Consider the following 19,615-nt stretch of genomic DNA (forward strand, 5'->3'; position numbering starts at 1 on the left):
AAAAAAAGTTATCCCCACTTAAGTGAGACATGTCAGATTTGAAAAAAATGGCTCTGTCAGGAACGCAAAAACTAGCTCTGTCAGGAAGGGGTTAAGACTATACATCAGCACAGTGCGCTGCCAGCAAGCCACCTTATTTTTAACACACTTTATTCCTACTTTGTTGTCACTTTCTTGTTATGCTGTCTTGTGTGTTTTATATTTTGCAAGTTTTAAATTAAACCAATATAGGTAAGTTTTTATGTTTAGAGACCTCATAGGTGCACCACATTATTGACAATCTTTCTCTTTCTCTGCCTTGACATACAATCCTGGGTCATTAATTCTGCAGGAGGGATTGATGGTAAGCGCCCTCCCCCAAGCATCGCTGACGTCAGTCCCCACACAGCCTGGAAGCAGCTCTGCCCCCCCCCCCATCAGCCTCCATCATCTCGTTGTATATGATGGGACAGATGAGGCCAGGAATGAGGCAGTGTCTCTTCCCATGACAGTTTGGGGATAGGATCATAGCTAAAGAGACAATGCAGCAGAGTCCCTGACCACAAGTCCACTCGCACTTTGGGCACGCGCACTCCTTGCGTTTTTTCCCAACATGCCTGAGTTTTTCATAGCACTCCCAGTAAAGGACCAGTTCCCACCCCCAGACACCTACTTCCTGTCAATAACCGTGTGAACGGCCATCGATCAGAAAAAGTTGCAGGAGTTCATCGCATGGCGGCCTATATGCATGCGCCGTTCATCAATAATCGACTGCTGGATGATTTCATAGTCGTGCGAACAGGTCTGAATTGTGCCCATTGTCTAAAGTTGGCCAAGCGATTTTTTTTTTGCACCCCAAGTAATGTGTTTCAGCTTACACATAGGGGGAAATTTACTAAGAATACGAATGCGATATATAGTATTCGTATTCTTAACACGAATGAATACGACTGCATGCGGCTGTCTCAGCCGTATGCAAATTCGTGTTCCGGAGGGTTATTTACAAAGCAGTCAAATACGACTGCTTTGTTACCCTCCGATGTCGTATTGATTCGTATTAGCGGCCATATATATGGCCGCTAATACGAATTCGTATAGCCAGTCTGCATGGATCAGTCAGATCCGTGCAAGCTGCAATGTGTAAAAAATAAATAGAAAATTAAATAACAAAAACGGCGTGGGGTCCCCCCCACAGCCGTAACCAGCACCAGGCTGAAAGAGCCGGGGCTGGTAATAAAAAATCAGGAAACCCGGCGAATAGGTGTTCCCCGATTTTTTAAAACCAGCGCCAGGCTTAAGGGCCGGGGCTGGTTCCCAAAATATGGGGGACAAAATGACTAGGGGTCCCCCGTATTTTACGAACCAGGCCCAACCAGCAAGCAGGGTAATGTCACAGCCGGGGGATGCTTATTATATAAGGTCCCGCTGCCAAAACATTAACCCTACCGACCGGTCATCCTGGCTAGGGTTCCTTGCGAACTGGGGACCCCCCCAATAAAGCCCCCCCCTCCAGGACTTACCTGACCAGGCTGAAGCCTGGTGCTGTCCTGGTGACCCTGGGCTGTGGTCACCGGGCTGATTAACTGGTGTAAAAAAATAGAATACACTATTGTCTTATACTGTGGAACTATGAGTACCAGCAAGCCTCCCCCGCATGCTGGGACTTGGAGAACCACAAGTCCCAGCATGCGGGGTATTAAAGGGCCCGCTGGCACTTGTAGTTCCACAGTAAAAGAAATAGTTAAATAAACACACTGACAACCAAGAACAATAAAAGTTTAATACATAAATTACACACACATACTGATACTTACCTATCTTGAGTCTGTAGGTAGGTCCCTGGGTCCGGGGCTCCAGGGTCCGGGGCCCTGGTTCCTGGGTCCGGGGATACAGAGTCCGGGGCCTTGGTTCCTGGGTCCGGGGATGCAGAGTCCGAGGTCCGGGGCTCCAGGGCTGCAGAGTGTCGGGGCTCCAGGATCCGTAAAATCCATAGGGGTACCTGTGGAAGAAAATCCTACTCACCAAGGTCCTCCGGCGAAGATCACGTCCTCTTCTTTCCGACGTAGACCAGGTCTTTCAAAAAAAACAAATGACTATTCCGGCCGGTACCCGCTGACGGACTGAGGAGAGACGCTGATGTTTCATCTTCAGCGTCTCTCCTCCGAATGATTCTATTGGCTGCCTAGTGGCCAATCAGGAGACGAGAAAGTTGGCTCCTGATTGGCCGCTAGGAGGCCAATAGAATCATTCGGAAGACAGGTGCTGAAAATAAAACATCTTCGTCTCTCCTCACTTACCGGCGCCGCCAGGGGTATTGTGTGGCCACTCCCCTTCCTTGTGAGATCATACATCTTTGTGTGACCAGATTCCTTTCTGATTCCTGATATTTATGTACAGTACTGTATACAATAGAAATCAATAGTAAACAATGAAATCTCCTTTCATTGGTCTGAGAGACACACACACCCCCAAGTCATCAATGGCCCATGGACTGGCTTTGTTTAGTATATTGTTTCAAGGTCACACCACAACTCAGGAATCTCTGGCATATCTTTATACACACATATCTACTTATAGTCAGAACCTGCAAACGCAGTGTGCAAGTATTCATCCGTGATTACTGCTGGTAAAATACTGATTCCAATAAAACTAAAAATGGTGCAAACAATTGGTCCTAATCCTGGAATATATTTACAATGTAATAAATAGGGGTACTGTATGTTACATTACGTAAACAATACATAAATATTTATAGTATATATATATATATATTTATAGTATACAATGCAGTAATAGATGGAGCTGATAGAATCGCCATGCGCCATCCCCCGAACCCAATGGGACTCACGCACCCCATTCTGTTGGAAGCCCTGCAGCCGGCTGCTGCTCTCCATCCATCCCTGCCTCTCTCCCTGAAGCGGAGATGGGCAGGGAAGCACCCGGTATCCGCTACCTTGCAGAGTGGGAGGAGCAAGTGAGTGTGCTGCTTGCGTGTCCCCGTCCGCTGGCCACGCCCCCGCCAGCTCTATGGATATGTCGGCTGGCTACAGCTGTATGTGTGTTTTTATGGCTTTTCCCAGCAATAACATACAGTATTATATCATAATTCGCATGCTCAACAAAATATATGCAAAATATATACTGTAGTACGCCACTCAAAGCACGTGCATACGTAACTTGTGTATGCACACAATTGCTGAAAAATGCCATAATGTTATTTACTTTTTAAATACTATTTTCATGCAGCATTTTATATGTCATTTGACGATGAAAGTCTGAATACTGTATTCTCTCTAGATCCATGATATGAAAACGCTGAAGTCTTCCGCCTTCCATGAAACTTGTTCTACTGGGAGTCCACAGGAAGTCAGGCAGAGATTGACATCAATGGTGACATCACGCAGGGGAGAGTCAGCTCCTGAGCTCAGTACTGGGTGAAAAAGCAGAGAGGACTTATGTGACATCACCACAGTGTCACCCTCACACAGATACATTGCACTTGTATAGCATTGCCTACTGATGTCATCTACAGGGATTGATGTGCGGGGAGACACGATTTTGTTATGGCAACTGAGAGTGTGTTTTAATAACTACCATTATTTAATTGTAACAGTCAGTGACTAATTAAATTCCCATAAAGAGGCCTGCTTATAACCACATCATTAAGGCAGTTTTCCGTTATGCACTACATTATATCAAACTGGTTCCTAAATGTACTGTGGCCTGGGAACAAGCAGTGACCTTTTCTACCAGTGCGCTGTGACATAAGAATCAGTGTGATGCGCAAGGGCGTAACTACCATAGGTGCAAGGGGTGCAGCTGCTATGGGGCCCAGAGCTGAAGGGGGCCCATCTTTGCAGTCTAAGTAATATGTTTTACATACATTTATCACCATCAGCTGCTAAATATGGGGCCCATAATAACTTTTGCTATGGGGCCCATGAATATGTATGTACGCCTCTGGTGATGCGTGTGGTTTTCTGCGGCTAAAGAAATATATTCATTGTAATACTTAATCTATGGATCAGGCTGAGAAACCGGGTGAAATGGCATGTGTTGGACATCCGCTCCGGTGGTGTCGCTTGCTTCTGGTTTGGAGGACGGACGTGCTGCACGTAAGATAAATCGTATATATGTGCAGCCGTCAGCGACACCTCGCGGGTGCATTTTGTCGCAGTGTATCACATCCGACTTCCCTTGAACTCAAGATAAATCGGGTTTAACCCCTTGGGTGGTATGCCCGGAAATTGCCGCAGCGGGCTGTCCCCGGAAAATTTCCGGGCATACCACTAATATGCAATAGGTGTGCGCCAGTGGTGTCCACCACCTCTGTAGCCCCCCCCCCCTCCCCAGTCGCCATTCACTTTACAGCAGTGACACAGGCGGTAGGCTCGGGGATGTTCGGGGCGGCTCGGGGGGACTCGGGAGCGCTCAGGAGTTTAGGCGCCTAAGTCCTCCCGAGCCACCGCGAACATCTCCGAGCCTGCCGCCTGTGTCACTGCTGTAAAGTTAATGGTGGCAGTGGCAGCAGGGGAGCTTGGCCTACAAATGCTGGAGCAAAGGTGAGGCGTCAGGTCTCACCGGCGCCGGGTGTGATCTGTCAGGGAAGGAGCAGACAGCTGTTTCGCTGCGAGAGCGAGGTTCGTCAGTGCTGACGAAGCTCGCTCTCGCAGCGAAACAGCTGTCTGCTCCTTCCCTGACAGATTACACCCGGCGTTGGCGAGACCTGACGCCGTTACACAGCGCTGGTCGGGAGACATCCACAAGGCTCTCGGACGACACAGAGCTACCCGGCGGCAGGTAAGCAGTGTTAGCCACACTGCGTTCCTATTATCTTTTGTGATCACTAGCTCACTTTATATCTGTAGCAGTGTCCCTTCACCGCAGCAATACCCACGGCTGAACACGGAACACTATTAGCGATTGGTACCAGCAAATTTCATTTTATTTGCCTCCAATGCATTAACAACGGTGATAACTGTAAACTGGGGGAATTTATTCAAGAGCGTCTGGGGCATAGCACATATCCACTTCCACCAATGCTTGGTAGCAATGGGACCTGGTAGCTATTAACACAGACCTAGACGCATCTCTGTTTTTCTCCCCTCTTTCATTGCTATTTGTACACACTTTTGCTAGGAGTTACCTTATCACTACAGGGGGATTTGGCAGGACCCTGCTCTGATTATAATTCAACAGGGCACCATATACCCTCATAAAGTGACAGGAGACACTCCACTCTATACTTCTAACGCGGCCTATGGTGAGTACCGCTCACTTCCCACCAATGTTTTAACACTGGGAAGCAGCAGCCTACTAGCCCATCAGGCATAAGTCGTCTTCCTGTCACACCGACATAGCACTCCCTATTACCTTTCAATTAGCACTCTCATCTCCACCCATTAAATTCCGGCAGGACCCTGCACTGACAGTGTCAACAGGGCACCTTTTTATTGGGGAAGAGACAGCAGATGCTATTTCTTTATACCTCTCCAGCAAACTCCCTGCAAACGGACTGACTACACACTCCACTTACGGTGTCGACTTAGGACTACGACTAGTCGGTCGACATAGCAGCAGTGTTTGTGTGTATTACCGTGGAGTTCTATACCCATCTTAAATCTTAATAGAAAATTACAATATCACCCTCTTGTTGTGGCTACCACTGCATTACCTGTCTATCCGCAAGCATTTGGAGCTCTGTGTTTGTTATTATAAACTGTTGCCGATTGAGCCAATTGTCATTTTTTATTGTTTCATTTGAGAACGTAACGGATACACACTATACAATTTGTTGGATGAAACCCACTTTGATAAATTAATCCATTTCGCTACCATCGTTTTTTCTTCAATATCAGTGTATCTTATTGACCCACATTAGTGGATATATATTCTCAAAATTGACCCGCATTTGTGGAGTAACACCAGCGACATATCGCTGGAGGGACTCAATCGAGTCCAAATAGTGTTTTTTTCCACTGATTTATGTTATATGTAGTTTGTACTTGTGTCTCTGTCCATTACTAAGCCTTTTAGATTTCTTGATTAAAAGTTATGTTTTAAATTCTATAACCATTACATAAAGATTTCTTTTTGACAAGCGTGCCCCCAAACAAAGGAGAGTACTTTTTCTTTCTTTTTCAAATTTGTACGCTTTTTGCTCTCAGGGGTGCACCTCCACAAGAGTTATATATCTAACTATATATTGATATTAATATTTTCTTGTTTACTGTGGAACTTACATCTTAAACGCTATAATAAATTCTCTAACACACAGGTGTAACTTGTGCAGAGGTCCTCCAAGCTTCCCCATACCCCATCCCCAGTGCAGATATCTGTACAATACAAAGATCACTCTAAGGACTGTTTAACAATACAGATATCCTTCTACAGACAATACACAATACAGAGAGCACACAGGAGATGGAAATGTCATTACATAATAGGTGTACACAGCGCTGTGTATGTATGTCAGTATATAATAGGTGTACACAGCACTGTGTATGTATGTCAGTGTATATAATAGGTGTACACAGCTCTGTTTGTGTATGTCAGTATATAATATGTGTACACAGCACTGTGTGTATGTCAGTATATAACAGGTGTACACAGCGCTGTGTATGTATGTCAGTATATAATAGGTGTACACAGCACTGTGTGTGTATGTCAGTGTATATAATAGGTGTACACAATGCTGTGTATGTATGTCAGTATATAATAGGTGTACACAGCGTTGTTTATGTATGTCAGTATATAATAGGTGTACACAGTGCTGTGTGTGTCAGTATATAATAGCTGTACACAGCACTGTGTATATATGTCAGTATATAATAGGTATACACAGCACTGTGTGTGTATGTCAGTGTATATAATACGTGTACACAGTGCTGTTTGTCAGTATATAATAGGTGTACACAGCGCTGTGTATGTATGTCAGTGTACACAGCGCTGTGTATGTATATTAACCTCTTGAGTGGTATGCCCGGATGTTTTCCGGGCTCAGCTGCGCTGCCGCAGCAGGCTGTCCCGGAAAATTTCCGGGCATAACACAAATATGAAATAGGTGTGCGCCAGTGGTGTCCAGGTGTGCACCACTTCTTGAGACCCAAGCCCCCCCAATCACCTGTGCTCCGACGATTGTACGCCGGAGCCGTTCTAACCCCTGCCGCTCCCCCAGCCTGTAGCCACCAGCCACCAGTCATTATGTAGCAGTGACGTAGGCGGCAGGCTCGGGGATGTTCGGGGCGGCTCGGGAGCAGTCAGGCGCCCGAGTCCTCCCGAGCCGCCGTGAAACATCCCCGAGCCTGCCGTCTTTGTGATGATTGACAGTTGGCTGGGGCAGCGGCGGCAGGGGGGCTCCGGAGCTCCGGCGTACTAACGCCGGAGTGAAGGTGAGGGGGAGGGAGCTGCTAATGATCTGTGGTGGGTTTTGCTGGGGCAGGACAAACCTGCCCTAGTAGGTTTGTCCTGCCCCAGCAAAACCCACCACTGAAGGGGTTAAGGCTCAGATACACCAGGGACAGTTACGTGTAAGGATACATAGATCAGTATAGAATGATCACATATGACCTGGCTCAGTAACGCACTAACCCTTTCTCCCATTAGGATCCTGTATATGGCAGACTGAGGCCGGGACCAAGCAGCCAGAAGCTGTATACACCTCCCAGGCTCTGCGAGGGATCTACTCCATCCAGACGCATCCGGGAGACCTAAAATACAGAGAACAGAATAATGTGACTTTCCAGCAGAATATAATACACAGAATTCCCCAGATTTCTCTATCATTGTTGTCCTGCTCCCCAATAATACTGGGGGCCCCTATGTTCCAGCATCATTCAGATAACGCACAATGCTATTACTGGATCATCAACACTGCATCTGTTACCTACAGATTGAGCAGCTCCCATCTGAGCTGCTCCTGACGATAGAATCGCCATCCGCCAGCCTGCGCCAACCGCCGCAAGGGGGTGCACGTGATGCTCGCGCGCCCCATTCTGACAGAGCCCTCTGCCACTGATGCCCCCCAGCTGCCCCCTAACCCTGCCCATCTCCCTCCAGCCTGGCAATTCCCTGAGCTGGCTGAGAGGCGCTCCAGCCTGGAGATTCACTGAGCTGGCTGAGAGGCGCTCCAGCCTGGCGATTCCCTGAGCTGGCTGAGAGGCGCTCCAGCCTGGCGATTCCCTGAGCTGGCTGAGAGGCGCTCCAGCCTGGCGATTCCCTGAGCTGGCTGAGAGGCGCTCCAACCTGGCGATTCCCTGAGCTGGCTGAGAGGCGCTCCAGCCTGGCGATTCCCTGAGCTGGCTGAGAGGCGCTCCAGCCTGGCGATTCCCTGAGCTGGCTGAGAGCCGCTCCAGCCTGGCGATTCCCTGAGCTGGCTGAGAGCCGCTCCATCTCTATATAACTGTAGTCATAAAGTAACTTGCTAGCGTTATTAGTCGGTGAGGATCTGTGGGATGGGAATCAATGCACCCCTACATTGTACCCCAGTTATTTGGTAAACAGATTATTTCATGTTCGTACCTATTTGTGAGACAAGCTATGTGCAATACTTATTCTATGGGAATGTCAAACAATTTCTCTCCCATTGTATAAAACTGTTTGTCTACTGGGTGGTGCTATTACATACATACATACATGCACACATACAGTGCATACATCATGCTTTCCAACATTAGACCTACAGAAAGCGGGACGTTGTGTACAGCCAGCATTTTTTTTTGGGGGGGTGGCCTAGTGACAAGGGGGCATGGCCTATACTTGCCTCGGGTAGGACGCAGGAACATCCCCCCAAAAAATAGGACGGTCCCACAAAAAGCGGGAGAGTTGGGAGGTATACATGCATACATACATCCATAAAAAATGCACACGGGGCACATGTGAAAAGAGCATACAGAAAGGTGGTGTAATATTAATAACAAAAGCCAGGGAGCGCTGGTAGGAGTGTAAGCAGTGGGACAAGTCAATAGGACATAAGTCTGGAGAAGTGATAATGCAGCAGGCATTCAGCCCCTGTAACATGACAGTTAGGAGCTGACTGGCTTAAGCTGTCCATACATCTACAGACTGATTGTCATATCTGGCTGGTTGGAACAAACACCTGGTAATATCTGAGTGACAGGTTTTGGCAGTTTTCCAGCATCTCACAGCAAATGGTCAACTGTCATCTGCTGTCATCCACTACCAGGCATTTGTTCCAGCCAGATCAGACAATCAATCTGTAGCTATATGGCCAGCTTAAGTGTGTCACACAGGAACTTACATATAACATACTGTACATGTGATATAACCTGCAGCGAGTTACCAGGGATAACCGCACATTTGAGGAGACCATGGAGAGATGTCTGGAAAACTGGGATTTATCGCCCTACATCCCAAACAGATAACAAAGATATCACAAGGAACCTGAAAAACCATTATTTATTTTATAATTTTTTGTACCAACTTTTATATTACCCCCACTGCATGTAAGGATCACACTGTAAGAAAGCTCCTGCAGCAGGTGATCACAGCTGGGAATGATGTCACAGACACACGATGACATCACGGAATCCTGAGAGATTGCCATGGAACCCTCACTTCTCAGTACGAGTTGTATAATGGAGGTATGTTTTCCCTGAGCTCCCTAATTTCTTGTATTTGTGGCTCTTTTCCTGCCCTAAACTTTTTTCTGTTATCTCCAAATGTCACGACTCTCTGTATTCTGTCCTGCAACCAAGATCTTATCCATTTAACTATCTTAAGATGCCCATACACTAGTAAGATTTATCTTCAGATCTGGCTGGTTGGAATAAAAACATGGTTATGGATGAGTGACAGTTTGTCAGTTTTCCAGCATTTCCAAACAAATGGTCAACTGTCATTTGCTCTCATCCATAACCATGTTTTAGTTTCAACCAGCCAAATCTGAAGAATCCAATCCCAAACTTTCAAGTTTATTTAGCAGTCTGCGATGTGGGACAGTGTCAAAAGCCTTACTAAAGTCTAGATAAGCTGCATCTACAGACCCACCTTGATCTATTACTTTAGTCACCCAGTCAAAAAATTCAATAAGATTTGTTTGACATGATCTTCTCCCAGTAAACCCATGCTGTTTCAGATCCTGTAAATTGCTAATTTTGAGATATTCTACAACTTTTTGTTTTAAGAGTGTTTCCATCAATTTCCCTACTACTGATGTAATGCCTGGTACACACCAGGACGATCCTGCTCGTGAGCGGGTCGTCACAGGAAAGTACGACACGCTCACGAACTGACGGAGCCACCGACTGGCACTGAAAAAGCCCCTGATGTGATCGCAATCCGATCGCGACCCGCACCCACTACAATGGTCGTTTTTGAGATCCTACCTGCAGCAGGTAGGATCTCAGAAAAGACCTAACGACCCGCGGGGCTGCGCATCGGATCGGGATCGAATCAAAAGGGCAGCGAAATGGCCCAAAACACGGCCGATTTACATACAATCAGTCGAGATTGTATCTAAATTGGCTAGTTTTGGGCCATATTGTTGAATAATTCTGTTAATGGTTTTACCAGTTCCCTTTTAAGCTCTTTTAGTATCCTTGGATGTATCCCATCTGGCCCCATTGATTTATCCACTTTCAGGGTACTTGTTTCCTAGCACGGCGCCCGTCGGCTCCCATCGCATACCATTAGTTAAGGTATGCGATGGGACCCGATCTGACCCGATATGAGGGTTTTAAAAGTTTTCTGTACAATTCTGTACAATTTTAACATCGCGTCGCATCGCATGCCATTACAATGGCATGCGATGCGATGCAATGAGACCCGATTTTACATTGGCTCATTACTATGTTAAATGGACCCCCAGACCTGATTTTTAATTGTACAAGCACCCTGATGAGTGATTAATATGTGAAATGCACCCCCATTTTTAACGCCACCCCCACTATCAACGCCCACCTGAAGCGTGGCAAACGCAGAGAGCCCACGAGGGGCGGCGGTACGCATCCTCCAACCTTTTCATATCCCCACTATCCACGTTGGCGTGGAGTTGATTTTAGATAGTGTGTCTTCATTGTCCCCCTCAAGAAGACTTCCACTCTCTGTCTTCAGTCTAATTATTCCACTTTTTGTTTTTCTCCTTTCACTTTTATACCTCAAAAAAGTTTTCCCCCCTTTACCCACTGACTGAGCCATTTTCTCTTCACCCTGTGCTTTTGCACATCTGATTACCTTCTTAGCCTCCTTCTGTCTAACAAGATACACCACTTTGTCCTCATTATTCTGCGTCTGCTTAAATTTCTTGAAGGCCAACTTTTTTGCTTTCACAATACTTGCTACTTCTTTGGCAAACCACAATGGCTTCCTTTTCCTTGTGTTTTTCCTAACTCTTTTGACACAAAGTTCTGTTGCTTTTAGTATTGCACTTTTACATTTTCCCCACTTCTCCTGCACTCCTTCCAAGTTCCTCCTGATGTCAGCCTCCCGTCCTCTCTTTGTCCAGGTGCTCGCAAATATAAGTCAGTCTCAACAGACTTAAATTTGCGAAGGCGTGCAAAACCCAACCACGGAATGATTTCAGATTTGCGGGCACATGCGAGGGGATACGGCGGTGAAGTGGGTGGTGTCACAGGGACGGTTACCTGCGAGCTTAGCAGGTTACCGGGTCAATCAGAATGACGCCCCTTGGGTTATGGTAGATCTCTGGGCAGGTTCAGTTGTAGTTAAAATCAATATTAAACTTTTTTTCATTCCCTCCGCAGGAGATAGAGGACAGAATTTTTCAGCTGCGTGTGCTGATGCACGAAGTGTGAGTGTTGTTATTATTCATCATCTGTATAATAGAGTGCTGTCAGATGGCCCATCAATTCCCTATAATATTCTGTATATTCTGTTTCTAGGGAATTTGCTCGCAAAACCCCCAGAAAGAACTGGGTGATTGGATATAAAGGCCGGAAGCGTCTTGTAAGTTATTTACATTTCTTATATATATCTCTATGGGACCCATTTATTTGCAGAATATTTTATGTATCCCCTAAATGGATGTAGGAGGGACCCCAGCAGGAATATCCGATCGCTTCTGCATTCTCTCCTGTCCCGTCGCTTCCCCCAAATGCACCCCTATGTATACGCGCAAGAATGGTGACATGTATAACACACACGTAATGGGTTATATTGTCTAATAATCTTCGTTTTCCCCTCTGCAGCAGGTGCTGAAGCCCATACCAGGTACGTCCTGAGATGTTACTAATTACCTTTTATTATATGCAAATTGTTGTTGTTTTACCATCTAATATCCTCATTTTATTTCTCAGAGGTTTCACCAACAGAGAAAGAAGCTGGGAGGTAATTATATCACTTTATTACTTGGACAATATTTGTCTGGTAGAACCGGGCCTCCACCTAATATCGTTAGGTGACCTTTCATCAGTTGTCATCGGCTGTCCTGAATACAATGGGGCTGATTCATACCTGTCCAAAGAGGGGGAGAAATCCACTCACCGTTGAATGGATTTCCCCTCTCCGTGTGCAGCGCGGGGTAAGTCAGTACTTACTCGGCACTTCGATGGCCGTAGGAAGATCGGGGCTGATGATGTCAGCAGCCGTCTCTCCCAACGGCCAGGACCGCCTTCTTTTTCGGGCGTCACATCAAGAGAACGTTAGAGTGAGGCCCACACATTTACACTGGCTTTTAATTAGCCAGCATTACAGCCTGCGATTGCAGGCCATCACCATCTGTGGCGCGGAGGGCTTGCGCATTCGTGGTTCTCCGATAATCTAATCATCACATTAACTATTCCTAGCCAGCAAAAATGTACTTATATAACATACAATAATTATTAAACGTATTGCAGGGATCAGCTCCTAACTGTCACTTCTTTTCTTTTACTGGATCTGTTATAGGCTACTGACCATTAACAACTGGCCAGAAGATGATCGGTAGGTATATGATTGGCTGTATTATGGAGCGTAGATAATATACATGCATCCCATTGCATCCCATTGGATCCCGGGTGTACAGCTGTATATACTGACACCCCATGACAGTATACAGAGCGCAGAACAGCATAGTCACTGTGACAGTAGTAATGCTAATGGCCCATTACCCTATTTGTACATAATGTACTCATCTCTCATACACAAGAGAGAATACAGCCATGACGACGTTACCAGGACCTGTGACAGCAGCAATTTCAGTATAGAAGAAAATTAACTTGCAAAAGTCAATTCTCTCTAATGGACAAAACCATGCTGCACTGCAGGCAGTGGCGTAGCTACAGCACCGCAGCCCCCGCGGTCGCGGGGAGGCGCTGGGTAAGTGCGGGCGCCGGGGGGCTGCGGTGCTATTATAATGCCCCATCCCCCGCAGCTTTACCTATGTTCGCTGCGGTGGTCCCGGCTCCCCTGGCTTCATTCTGATGCCATTTCGACGGGCTATCATAAAATGTCTGCCCCCATATAGCAAACAGTTCTATGAAACTGTCTGCTGTATGGGGGCGGCCATTTTGTGATGGTCCGTGTTTAGCATCAGAATGAAGCCAGGAGGGGAGCCGGGACCAGCGCAGCGAATACAGGTAAATATGCAAGGGATGGGGGGGCATGAGCGGCCGGGGTGGTGGAGGGGGGGGCGTGATTTATTATCGGCGGGGGGGGGGGGGCTCCCAAATTATAGTTACGCCACTGACTGCAGGGGGAGGGGGCAGGTGTAACATGTGCGGAGAGAGTTAGATTTGGGTGAGTTATTTTGTTTCTGTGCAGGGTAAATACTGACTGCTTTTTGTGGGTCCACCCAGGGATGTCTCCTGACCTAGATCAATCACACAGGCTGATTTCAGACCATGGGATAGAATTACTAAGCAGCGGCATTTACCAGCTGCTGATTCCCTGCTGATCTTGGTTCTGATCATGTAAAAGAAACACTACTGGTTTTACATTTTTACATTTCAGGGTCAGATCTGTAGAGAATGTGTATATTGTGTATAGTGCGGTAGTTTCATGTTGTGTGGATCACACTACTGCGCTGCTGAGCTTTGTGTATCACTTACACTTTCTAATTATTGTTATTATTCTAACAGTGAATGGTGGAAGGACCCAGACAACGGTCCCATTATATAAGTAGCTGTTATGTGTCTGTCTAACAGATCTGACACGTATCATCACGTAGCCCTGTCTCCATATATGATGGGAAGGGGCTGATACCTTGTAGCGGGAAATTTCATACACACCAGTATGTGCTTACACCCAGTAACACCCTCACCAGGTATTAGTCATGTGTACCCCTGTATATACAGCCCATGGTATATACAGTCCCTTCCATTGCACAGTCCTATAATTTAATCTCTGTTCTTTTTTTTTTAGTAAATCAGTGAGGTTCAGCAGGGAATGGTGGAGGAAGAAATTCCCCAAGTGAGTAGTAACCGGATATTGTACAATGTTTAGTAAATTGACATGAGTGCTGCCTATATTTATTTAAATGCTCAGAGTGTAAGGTGTTGAGGGGGAGATTTATTATATGTCGATCAGGGGAATATGCGCTATCCCCGTGCCTTAAGGCAGGGGATAGCGCTTCCCCTGATCTATCACACCTGCTGGCCGGGTACTTTATCGGCGGCGGTGTGGGGCAGGAGGCATAGTGCAGCTACGATATTTCGTACTGCGCCCCTGCCTCCTGCCTGATTTATGAACGGTCAGCATCGCTGACCGTTCCGCCGCCTGCAGCTATCGACTTTGACAGCTGCAGGCGGCGATGTCCTATACCTACAGCAGGAACAGCGCTGTCCCTGCTGCTGGCGCTGAGCTGCGCTGGGCTCTCGCGTGAGTAGCGAGATCCCGCGCATGCGCAGTCCAGCCGGCCGGGGGGAAGGAGACAGCGCGTCAATGTTAACTGACGCGCTGTCAGCTGGAGGGGACATCGCCGGAGGGGGGAGTTAGCGCTCCCCCGCTTCGGCGGCAAGATCTTAGTAGATCTTGTCAGTGTCCCCTTCTGCTTCGCCTCGCTAATGAGGTGAAGCAGGGAGTGTCTCTTAGCGCCGCTATAATAAATCTACCCCTGAAAGAATATGACAGAGTTTTCACGTTAATTATCAAAAGTATGTCGCCTATGTACCTTGCCAGAGGACCAGATTCGCCTTAATGAATTCATGTCCAGTTCCAAATTGCTTTCTCCTCCCATTTGCTCAAAAATAGATAAGCATAACTTGGAGGGAAATCTGGTCCCTATGGCGGTGCCTGTTCACTTTAAATAATAATTGTTGTCGCACCATGTAAAATGATGTGTAAGAATGAAGTTGATAGCTTTTGTAATGAATTCTATTTGTGTCGGATGTATTGTGGTGTCTTTCCTTAGAAAGTGTGCTACACTTTCTATACCCTGTGTGTGTTTAATGACTGTGTATAGCGAGGTCACATCGCTAGTGACTAGCCACATGTCATCTTGCCAGTTGATGTCTTGAAGGGTCAGTAGTGTATGTGTTGTATCTTTTAAGTGTGATGGTTGTTGGCTGACTAAAGGTTGCAAGAATTGATCTATGTATTGAGCTAAGTTTGAAATAAGAGAGTAGATGCCTGAAATGATTGGTTTGCCTGTGGGTTGGGTTCTTGTGTATCTTTGGTAGGTAGTAAATGACTGGAAATACTGGGTGGTGTGGGTGTAAGAAATAAAATTCTTGTTTGTTGATTATCCCTAAGTATAATCCTTTGTGTAAGAGTGTCTGTAGTTCTTGTTTGTATTGTTGAGTGGGATCATTCTTCAGTATGCAATACTGTATGTGTTCGTTGATGTATGCTGCCTTGTCCGCTGGCTTTACTATGAGTTCCTTGTTGTCCTTCTATTCTTTCAGTGCTTCTTGTTCATGTTTGTTTAAATTGTCACGTCTATGTGTCCCACCCCCAGACCATAGTACTTTTGAACTATAATTTAATTTTTATCTCGCTCTATTTGCTGTTGAATGTACACCCGGAGTTCTCTCACGTATGATATAGTATCATTGATAATTAACGTGACAACTCAGTCTAAGGGGGGTATGCAATCTGGGATCACGGCTGTCGATCCCCGCCGACAGCCATGATCCTGCCCGTTTTTCGGTCAGATCGACCGCATAACGATAGACGGGATTCAATGTCCCGCCTGCCGATGGGCGCAAAGGGGAATGTGGCCGTGAAAACAGAGGTTGATTGTCGATTTGTGGTCTGGATCACGACAATCCACGGCCGTTATCGGCCAAACGGACCCGACAGCTTCTGAAGTCGGGCCCGTTCTGCCGTGATCCCGCATCAATGCTGTCGTTAATGACAGCATTGAATAGGGAGCCATTGAAATCAGGTGATCCCGCAGCACAGACGACTATCGTATGACCGCGGATGCACACCGCTGTCCTTGCGATCACAGCCAGCAATTGGCTAGCCATTGTTATCTGTACAAAAATTGATTGACAGGTGACGGGCATTTGTGGCGTAACCTCAGCTTCCTTCTGCTGGTTGGGAGGGAGGGCCGCTTATGTCACCAGCCAGCGGCTTCCTTCTCCCCATCGCTATTGCAGCAATAAGTAACATCTAGCTTACTTAGTTCTGTGTATAGTGAGTGATTATGAATGGTTTTCTCCTCCTGTGCCTGGCTGCGATCACATGCAAATTGGAGCAGCGGGTGGAGGGGGAGTCTGGTCAGCAGGGCGGCGTTTACCTGATCGATGGGCTCGGAAAACTGGCAGCCCAGGTCTGAATCGGGCCGATAATCCCATCTCATTCCAGCATTACCCTATATTGAGGGCTAAGATACATGGAAGCGGTGGTGACTGGGGCATTACTAGAGATGTCACCTATACCAGGTGGCATGAATGGGGGTCAGTGATCCCATCCCATTTAGTGACTGTATGTTGGCACGTGATGTATAGAAATGCTCATTCTGTCCCATTGCAGATTCTTCAGCCGTTTCTTTTGTGGAACCTTATATCTTATGAGGTAAGTACACAGGAGCGTCACAGGGGTACTGGCCCTCGTCACCACAGCACCACAGTACTGTCAGGGACGTCCCCAGATTGTCTGTATGGATAGGTATGGAGGTCTGGCCAGTTGGGGATTTACATTAACCCCTTCCCGACATTTGACGTACATGTACGTCATGGTCGGGAAGTACTTCCCGACATTTGACGTACATGTACGTCATGGCTTCTAACTGTCACTGCGTCTATAGACGCGGTGACAGTTACGAGATGTCTGCTGTCCCTGACAGCAGACATCCCCCCTCGCCGCCCAGGGGGGGCAGGGGTGCCCCCCCCGGTCGGCGATCGCTGTGATTGGCTGTTCAAATCTGAACAGCCAATCACAGCGTTTCCTGTGTTACCGGCGGCTAAGCCGCTCGGTAACACAGAAAACGGTGGTGATCGGTGCAGCACCGATCACCACCGAGCGGCAGCACCCCCCTCCCACCCACCGGCACTCACCCGGCAGCTCCGCCGCCCGGAACAGCAGGCTCACCCGGCTCCCCCAGCGCACGCAGCGCTTCCCCCCTCCCACCCCCCCCGCAAGCTGCAGCAGCAGCAGCAAATAATAAACTGGGGTATAACTGGGTTATAATGAAATATATATATATAAATATATATATATATATATATATATATATATATATATATATATATGTGTGTGTATGTGTATATATATATATACACATATATGTATGTGTATATATGTATATATATATATATATATACACACATATATATATGTGTATATATATATGTGTACATATATATGTGTATATATATGTATATATATATATATATATATATATATATATATGTATGTATATGTATGTATATATATATATATATATATATGTATATATATATATATATGCGCTTCCAGACAGATATTCCCGACATATGACGTATATATACGTCATGGTCGGGAGGTACTTCCCGACCGAAGACGTATATATACGTCATGGTTTTATAAACTGTCACCGCGTCTATAGACGCGGTGACAGTTTGGAGATGTCTGCTGTCCCTGACAGCAGACATCCCCCCTTGCGGCGATCGCTGCGATTGGCTGTTCAAATGTGAACAGCCAATTGCAGCGTTTTCTGTGTTACCGGCGGCTAAGCCGCTCGGTAACACAGTGATCGGTGGTGACCGGTGCTGTTAAGTACAGCACCGATCACCACCGATCGCCAGCCCCCCCCCCCTCCCACCCGGCAGCCCCCCTCCCTCCCACCCACCCGGCTGCCGCAGCGCCAGCACCCCTCCCAACCCCCCACCAGCCGCAGCGCCAGCCCCCCTCCCAAAGCTGGTGACCAAAATGGGGTCACATGTGGGGGGGTTCCACTGTATTGGTGCTTCGGGGGTCTTGCTAATGCGACATAGCACCCACCATTCATTCCACCACCAAAAATCACTCCTTCCCTTCTGAGTCCTGCCATGCACCCAAATGGTATTTTTGGGTCACATATGAGGCATTGCCGTACTGGGGAGAAATTGGGGCACAGATTTTGGGGTGCTTTGTCTCCTTCATTCCTTGCGAAAATGAAAAATTTTGAGCCAGAACTGCATTTTTGTGTAAAAAATTACATTTTTTTACACAAAAATGCAGATCTGGCTCAAAATTTTTCATTTTCACAAGGAATGAAGGAGACAAAGCACCCCAAAATTTGTGCCCCAATTTCTCCCGAGTATGGCAATGCCTCACATGTGACCAAAAAATACCAGTTGGGTGCATGGCAGGACTCAGAAGGGAAGGAGTGATTTTTGGATTTTGCAGCACAGATTCTGGTTGAATGACCCCTGAAGCACCCATACAGTGGAACCCCCCCACAAGTGACCCCATTTTGCAAACTACACCCTTCAGGGAATTCATCAGGGGGTATAGTGTACATTTCAAACCCCCAGGGGTTTCACCAATTTTGATACAACTGAGCTGTGAAAATGAAAAATTTAATTTTTTCATTTTCACAGCCCAGTTGTATCAAAATTGGTGAAACCCCTGGGGGTTTGAAATGTACACTATACCCCTAAATGAATTCCCTGAAGGGTGTAGTTTGCAAAATGGGGTGACTTGTGGGGCAGGTTCCTAACTTTTAGCACTTATGGTGCCTAGAAACCTACATGGTGCCTAAAAAAAAATCTCATAAAAAGGAGGCTCCAAAATCAAGTAGGTGCTCCTTCTATTATGAAGCCTGTGGTTTGGTCAACGTGCACACTAGGGCCACATATAGGATATTTATGAAAACAAAAGAATTGGGGGAATCAATTTTTAGTCACATTTCTCTAGTAAAATCTACTGTGTTCGTTAGAAAAACGTATTAAAATTGAAACTCTGCAAAAAAAAAGAAATTTTGAAATTTCACCTACACTTTGTTTTAATTCCTGTGAAACACCTAAAGGGTTAACAAACTTCCAAAATGCTGTTTTGAATACTGTGAGGGGTGCAGTTTTTGAAATGGCATCATTTATGGGGGTGTCTCACATACAAGTCCCTCAAAGTCACATCAGAACTGAACTGGTCCCTAAAAAAATCAGTGTTTGAAATTTTCTTGAAAATTTGAGAATTTGCTATTCATATTTGAAGCCTCCTAGTGTCCAAAAAAATGAAAAGGAGGTTGAAATAATGATTGCAACATAAAGTAGACATATGGTCTTTGTTAGTTATTAACTATTTTGAGTGGTATGTTTATTTGTCTCACAAG

At 46.4% G+C, this 19,615-nt stretch overlaps 2 long non-coding RNA genes across 2 annotated transcripts in view; both read left to right on the forward strand.

The window, feature by feature from the left end:
- The first annotated feature begins 8,754 nt into the window (after positions 1-8,754).
- LOC146072504 (uncharacterized) lies at positions 8,755-11,937 on the forward strand. Its single transcript, XR_014473158.1, has 3 exons — positions 8,755-9,581; positions 11,703-11,749; positions 11,841-11,937. It is a non-coding gene; the product is annotated as an uncharacterized LOC146072504 (long non-coding RNA).
- A 2,281-nt stretch (positions 11,938-14,218) lies between these two features.
- LOC146072505 (uncharacterized) overlaps positions 14,219-19,615 on the forward strand; it is an 8,361-nt gene continuing 2,964 nt past the window's right edge. Inside the window, exons 1-2 of the long non-coding RNA XR_014473159.1 lie at positions 14,219-14,346; positions 16,855-16,896. This is a non-coding gene — a long non-coding RNA (uncharacterized LOC146072505). The remainder of the gene's footprint in view (positions 14,347-16,854; positions 16,897-19,615) is intronic.

This window comes from Crinia signifera, chromosome 4 (genome assembly GCF_055691185.1).
Source record: "Crinia signifera chromosome 4, ASM5569118v1, whole genome shotgun sequence".
In the NCBI taxonomy this organism is placed as follows: domain Eukaryota; kingdom Metazoa; phylum Chordata; class Amphibia; order Anura; family Myobatrachidae; genus Crinia; species Crinia signifera.